Source organism: Pelmatolapia mariae, linkage group LG3_W (genome assembly GCF_036321145.2).
Source record: "Pelmatolapia mariae isolate MD_Pm_ZW linkage group LG3_W, Pm_UMD_F_2, whole genome shotgun sequence".
Taxonomy (NCBI): domain Eukaryota; kingdom Metazoa; phylum Chordata; class Actinopteri; order Cichliformes; family Cichlidae; genus Pelmatolapia; species Pelmatolapia mariae.
This window is the reverse complement of record NC_086229.1, coordinates 15,948,895-15,955,740: the sequence shown is the minus strand read 5'-3', so window position 1 is coordinate 15,955,740 and position 6,846 is coordinate 15,948,895.

Genomic DNA, 6,846 nt, shown 5'->3' with positions numbered 1-6,846 from the left:
TTAAAAATATTACAAAATTAGCTACATTTACAATTCATAATGTCAGGATATCACACATACTTACTAGTGTCTTAAAGAAATATCTACACGCCACAACCAAGAGGGGGGTCGTACCCCGTACATATGGAGTATATTATGCTGTGTAGAGATAGTCTCGATATGCTAGAGAACTTTAATATTTAATGTGCTAAACGAGGCCTGGTAAGTCTGACATGCAGCTCTATGGTTTGTTGCACCTTCTTTGAGGATTGCATGGTCTGAATTTGGGGAAAGTGGCAGCCGTCATTTCTTGTGAATAATTTCTCACTGTAAGTAACTAATGTGTATTTATATAGTGCTTTTGTTTTTCTGCCACTGTAAATAAGAATGCGCTCTTTCCTTGATTAGATAAAGGTTACTCTGACTCACTGCTCCACCTTGTGGCTGAAATTGCTATTACATAGAAGTGCAGCTAAGCCCCAGGTCCAACTTCAATTTTTTTTTTAATATGTTTGTCTTTTGATAATTAAACTCTAATTACTTATGTCTGTAGTTGTAGATGGTTGGTGGTTATTAAACACAAGAAGTACTGCACTGACTTGAACATCCTGTCAGTCTTTTAAATATAAGATTACATTTTGCTGCTCTAAAAGTTGTAATATAAAGTTGCAGAAATCTCTGTTATGTTCAAGGATTACTAACAAATACTACTATTTCCCCGGTGAATAAAAAGATTAAATGTTACTAGGATAAAACTTTAGAGTACTAAGATTCCTCACATCATGTTCACCAGGGAGGACAAAGGATAACTGTTTGCTGAGCTGAGAACTATATGCAGTCCGCCTTTGTTTTTGCGTCTTCGTTCACTTTGTTTGTTTGTTTTTTGTTTGTTTTTTTGCCTGTCCCATTTGGCTCTTTTGCCATCAGAATTATTGTCTAAAGGCAAAGAAAGATGCCCAACGGATTTACTTTACCAAACGGACCATCCCAGCCTTGCTGTAATGGTCTATTTGATTCACCTTTTATTGTTTATTTTATTTTTCATTTGCTGAATACGGGACAGACTTTACTGGGGGAAAGAAAAGGGAGAAAGAAAGAGGGAAAGGAAAACAGCTGAGAAAAGGGACGGGGGAAAAGGGCAAAAAACAAAAACCAACAGAGTAAGCAGACAAAAAATACATATATCGATCGATTGATCACCTGGATCACCTGTTGAGAAAGAAAAAAGAAAACAAGCAGAAGAAAATGAGGGTAATAGAATAAACAACAGCACAATGATATAAGGTTCTTTCATGGAATGATCTGCTAAAGGGTATGGGAGGCCACTGCCCCGTCCTCCAGGGCATGAAGCAGGTATGGAGGAGATCAAAACTCCAGACATCCAGAGGCCCCCAGAACACAAGAGACCAGGGAAGACCAACAGAGGGGCAACCGCGTCACTATCCCAGAAAGAGCTGAGGAGAGTCCCAGATGAGGCATCACTCAGCAGCCGCGGAGCAGATGCCAGGGGGGGTTGCAGTGACGTGCCCATGAGCTCCGCCGGCAGCCAGCTGTGCCTGAGTGACCGAGCCCCAGGCCGAGAGGCCGAGGGCACCCCACCTCCGAAGGTCTTCGTTCACTTTGAAATAGTTCCACACGGCTCACTTGTTTCACCTCGCCTTCTCCCAGCTCCGGCCTGGGGGCGGGCACTCGGCGCCTGTGATTAACCCTTTACATGCCGCCCAAACATAGACAGGTCTCAGACCGTGGTATCGGTCCCCAGTATCGGGGGACTTTTAACGAGTACTTTAGAAAATGTGGTATCGAGGCCGATACCAGATACCGGTATCGATATCGGTGCATCCCTAGTGGTGACTTCAACAAAAAACACATTTCCTGTTTGTATACATTTTTTACAAATAAGATATTATGGGAGAAGGAGGGAGGAGTGTGCATAACACAGGATGAATGGACTCAAATGAACAATGGAAATGCACTACCTCACAAAGATGGAGGGAATTTGGATGGAAAATTTTGATTAGGTTCTTTATCACCTCTTACCAAAAGATTTATTATGATGGGAATCCCCCGTATGCTGGAGAAAATATGGACACAGATGACTACACCTCTGATATTTGCAGGCAGAATTTTAAAGCTTGGGTGAAATGTGGTCAATGCAGTTCTTAAGCATGCATGCAAATGTTCATTAGTCAGTTGTGAGCGAATCTTTCCCATTGTTAAGAGAAAACTCAGGAGGCAAGAAAGACAGACTCAGCTACAGTTGGGCAAAAAAGTATTTAGTCAGCCACTGATTTATGAGAATTTATCCATAAATCAGGGTGGCAAATAAGTATTTGGTCAATAACAAAAATACAACTCAATACTTTGTAACATAACCTTTGCTGGCAATAACAGAGGCCAAACGTTTACTATAGGTCTTTACCAGGTTTGCACACACAGTAGCTGGTATTTTGGCCCATTCCTCCATGCAGATCTTCTCCAGAGCAGTGATGTTTTGGGGCTGTCACCGAGCAACACGGACTTTCAACTCCCGCCACAGATTTTCTATGGGGTTGAGGTCTGGAGACTGGCTAGGCCACTCCAGGACTTTCAAATGCTTCTTACGGAGCCACTCCTTTGTTGCCCGGGCGGTGTGTTTTGGATCATTGTCATGTTGGAAGACCCAGCCGCGTTTCATCTTCAAAGTTCTCACTGATGGAAGGAGGTTTTGGCTCAAAATCTCACGATACATGGCCCCATTCATTCTGTCCTTAACACGGATCAGTCGTCCTGTCCCCTTGGCAGAAAAACAGCCCCATAGCATGATGTTTCCACCCCCATGCTTCACAGTGGGTATGGTGTTCTTGGGATGCAACTCAGTATTCTTCGTCCTCCAAACACGACGAGTTGAGTTTATACCAAAAAGTTTTTCTTTGGTTTCATCTGACCACATGACATTCTCCCAATCCTCTGCTGTATCATCCATGTGCTCTCTGGCAAACTTCAGATGGGCCTGGACATGCACTGGCTTCAGCAGCGGAACACGTCTGGCACTGCGGGATCTGATTCCCTGTCGTTTTAGTGTGTTACTGATGGTGACCTTTGTTACTTTGGTCCCAGCTCTCTGCAGGTCATTCACCAGGTCCCCCCGTGTGGTTCTGGGATCTTTGCTCACCGTTCTCATGATCATTTTGACCCCACGGGATGAGAACTTGCGTGGAGCCCCAGATCGTGGGAGATTATCAGTGGTCTTGTATGTCTTCCATTTTCTGATGATTGCTCCCACAGTTGATTTTTTCACACCAAGCTGCTTGCCTATTGTAGATTCACTCTTCCCAGCCTGGTGCAGGTCTACAATACTTTTCCTGGTGTCCTTCGAGAGCTCTTTGGTCTTGGCCATGGCGGAGTTTGCAGTCTGACTGTTTGAGGCTGTGGACAGGTGTCTTTTATACAGATGATGAGTTCGAACAGGTGCCATTCATACAGGTAACGAGTGGGGGACAGAAAAGCGTCTTACAAAAGACGTTACAGGTCTGTGGGAGCCAGAGATTTTCCATGTTTGAGGTGACCAAAAACTTATTTGCCACCCTGATTTACGGATAAATTATTTACAAATCCTACCGTGTGAATTCATGGATTTTTTTTCACATTCTGTCTCTCACAGTTGACGTGTACCTCTGGTGCAAATTACTGGCCTCTGTCGTCATTTTAGGTGGGGGCACTTGCACAATCGGTGGCTGACTAAATACTTTTTTGACCCACTGTATATGACATGTACATGGGCGGTGCCCTCGACACTGTCTCTTACACAATCGTTTGCGTGAGATATGTCTTGGAGGACTCACATCGAGGGGTCCGCTTGTTCTTTATTTATATTGTAAAACAGCATTCTTAGGTGGAGCATACAGAGTGAGAAAGTCAGAAAAACATCTCCCGATTTGGGAACAGGATGTGTGTGTTCATTGACCTTAACATGATGTGCTCTATCTGTCCTTTTAAGCCAACATTCCAAGTTTCAGTTAAGCAACTTCCTTCATATGGTTTCAATCATACTAGTCTACAAATGTCAGGCACACACACACTCTAAGTTTAAATGAAGCTAAACACTATAAGAGGACAAACACTTTATAAAACAGTAGTGGAATAATACAAATGGATACAAATTTCCTTTAACACCCATTCATCTTTAAATGCCAGATTTTCACTTCAGGAAGCACACGGCCCCACTCCACTGTTGGCCAACGCCCTCAACGACTTTTACTGCCGGTTTGATGAGACATCAAGCAGCTTTCACAACTCAATAGAGAATTCCCCAACAATAGAGACACTTTGGTCACTCATGGTAATGATAAATGGACTGATTCTTATAGAGCACTTTTCTACTCTCCCGGAGTATCAAAGCGCTCTATACAACACGCCACATTCACCCAGTCACACCCATTCTCACAAGCAATACCTCTATACTGAGTGCTTTCTAACTACAACTTGGGGTTAGTATCTTGCCCAAGGATACTTGGCATGCAGACTGGAGGAGCCTGGGATCGAACCTCCAACCATGCGATCAGTAGGTGACCTGCTCTACCTCCTGAGCTACAGCCACCCCATCCCCCCACCTTCACCACTCCCCCCAAAACAAAGCAATTAATGCTATGAAAGACTTCACCCACAGGAGCAACCTCCTCACTTCACACCTATGAGGATTTCACACCACCTTCTCCCACTACATCCCTTCATATTCATGAAGCAGATGTGAGGAAGCAGTTTAACCCTTTAGACCTACTAAAGAACCAATTCAATTCAATTCAATTCAATTGTATCTATATAGCGCCAAATCACAAGAAAAGTAGCCTCAAGGCGCTTTATATTGTACAGTAGCTACAGAAAAAAGCCCAACAATCATAGACCCCCAGATGAGCAAGCACTTTGGCGACAGTTCGAAGGAAAAATTCCCTTTTAACAGGAAGAAACCTCCGACAGAACCAGGCTCAGGGAGGGGTGGGGCCATCTGCTGCGACTGGTTGGGGTGAGCGAAGAAAGACAGGTTAAAGACATGCTGTGGAAGAGAGACAGAGATTAATAACAGATATGATTCGATGCAGAGAGGTCTATTAACACATAGTGAGTGAGAAAGATGACTGGAAAGTAAAAACTCCTCGTGTGTCATAGTGGTCTGATCAGACAATATATTTACGCTTCTGTACCATTTCATGTTTAGGTCAGTTATATTTCTTTGTGCAGTCATTTGGTTTGTTAAGTTTGCAGTTCTTTGCCTGAGTTCCGTTTTGTTTCTTTGACATTTTTTATGAGCTTAACATTAATTACTTTTGTAAATATAATTAATAAATGAATGAAAACTCTGTTTTTCTAATAATTCGTGTGACTCCTTCTGCTTTTTCAACTTGGTTCATCACACAGCCCTAAATATTTGTTTAATGTCCTAGTCAAATATTACTCCAAGGTGTTACTGGAGGCCAAGGTAATGCCATCCAGAGCAAGTATCTGGTTAGATACCATATTTCTAGGTATTTTAGAACCAAGTATAATGAGCAGCATACAGTTAGTTGTCACCCAGGTCTTTATATCAAGCTCTGCTGTGTTCAAGCTATTAATTACTGCGCGCAGGAAAGCCAAAACACACATCGAACATTAAAGTTCAGTTATGCCAGCTTTAACCTTGGGATGCCTCAGCTTCTCTTTTATATCCCCCACACTCAACTCTCTGCATCAGGAAGCTCCTGCCACTGGTCACCCTGGGAGTTTCGTCCTTCTACACCCTAACAGTTAGCAGATAACGTAGTGAAGCACTGGTCACTTCACGTGTTGCTCTGATATACAGGAAATGACATCACGGCTCAAACTCTTTGTCAGTAAACCATTTCTTTATTTAAAATATAAAATTTTGGTTTAATTGTTGCAGGATTTCATTACACAAACAAGCTGAAAAAAACCTGCAGAACACATGGATTCAATAAAAATATAACAGGAAACAGATTTCTTAATCAAACTGCTGGAACAAAGCGAACCACTCAACACAAACACTACAGTAGAACAGTTTAGAAAGCTTAAAATGTAACAAGAGGCACATTTTCATTCATAGGTGCCTCATCAGATCTTTACAGAACACTCCACCTGAACTCTGTGGAGCCTGATCTCAAGGGTTTAAGTCTGACCCTGAAACCAGAAGAGGATCTTTCTGTCTCTTCAGATTCACTGTGATCCAGAGATGGCAATGATTTCAGTCCTGCATCACGCTGACGTTTGCACAGAGAAGATAATTTAGTAAATGTTTTTGAACATTGGTAACAGTAAACTTCATAATCATTATGCAAATATTTACTCTGCGAATGGTACTCATGGCCATTGACCAGTGGTTGTTGATCAATGCTCATAAGAATTTGCATATTAATGATGAAGAAATTGACCTCACAGCCCATTGTTCATTCCTTGGGCCGGTTTCAGTCGTTATGCAAATTTACTGTTTACAAGATTAACGTAAAAGCAGGAATCAAGACGAAACAGTTTATTTGTAACATGGAATCGTTTCTGAGTGGAGTATGAACTGAGATTACTCAAACTCTTTCACCGATGAAGTTCTCTTTCATGTGTCTGTGTTCATGCTTAGTATGATCACATGATTGTGAAAAGGTTTTGTCACAGTGTCTGCACTTGTATGGTTTCTCTCATGTGTGGACTCGTTTATGCTTTTCAAGCTGACGTGCACTGATGAAGGATGACCCACACTGATCGCAGACATGCTTTTTGACGCCACTGTGAAGGAGTTCATATTGTTTGAAGTCCTTTGAAGTGGTGAAGCCTCTCCCGCATTCTTTACAGTAGTTCATTTTGTCTCCAGTGTGTCTACGTTGATGTATTTTCAGAGTCCTTCAA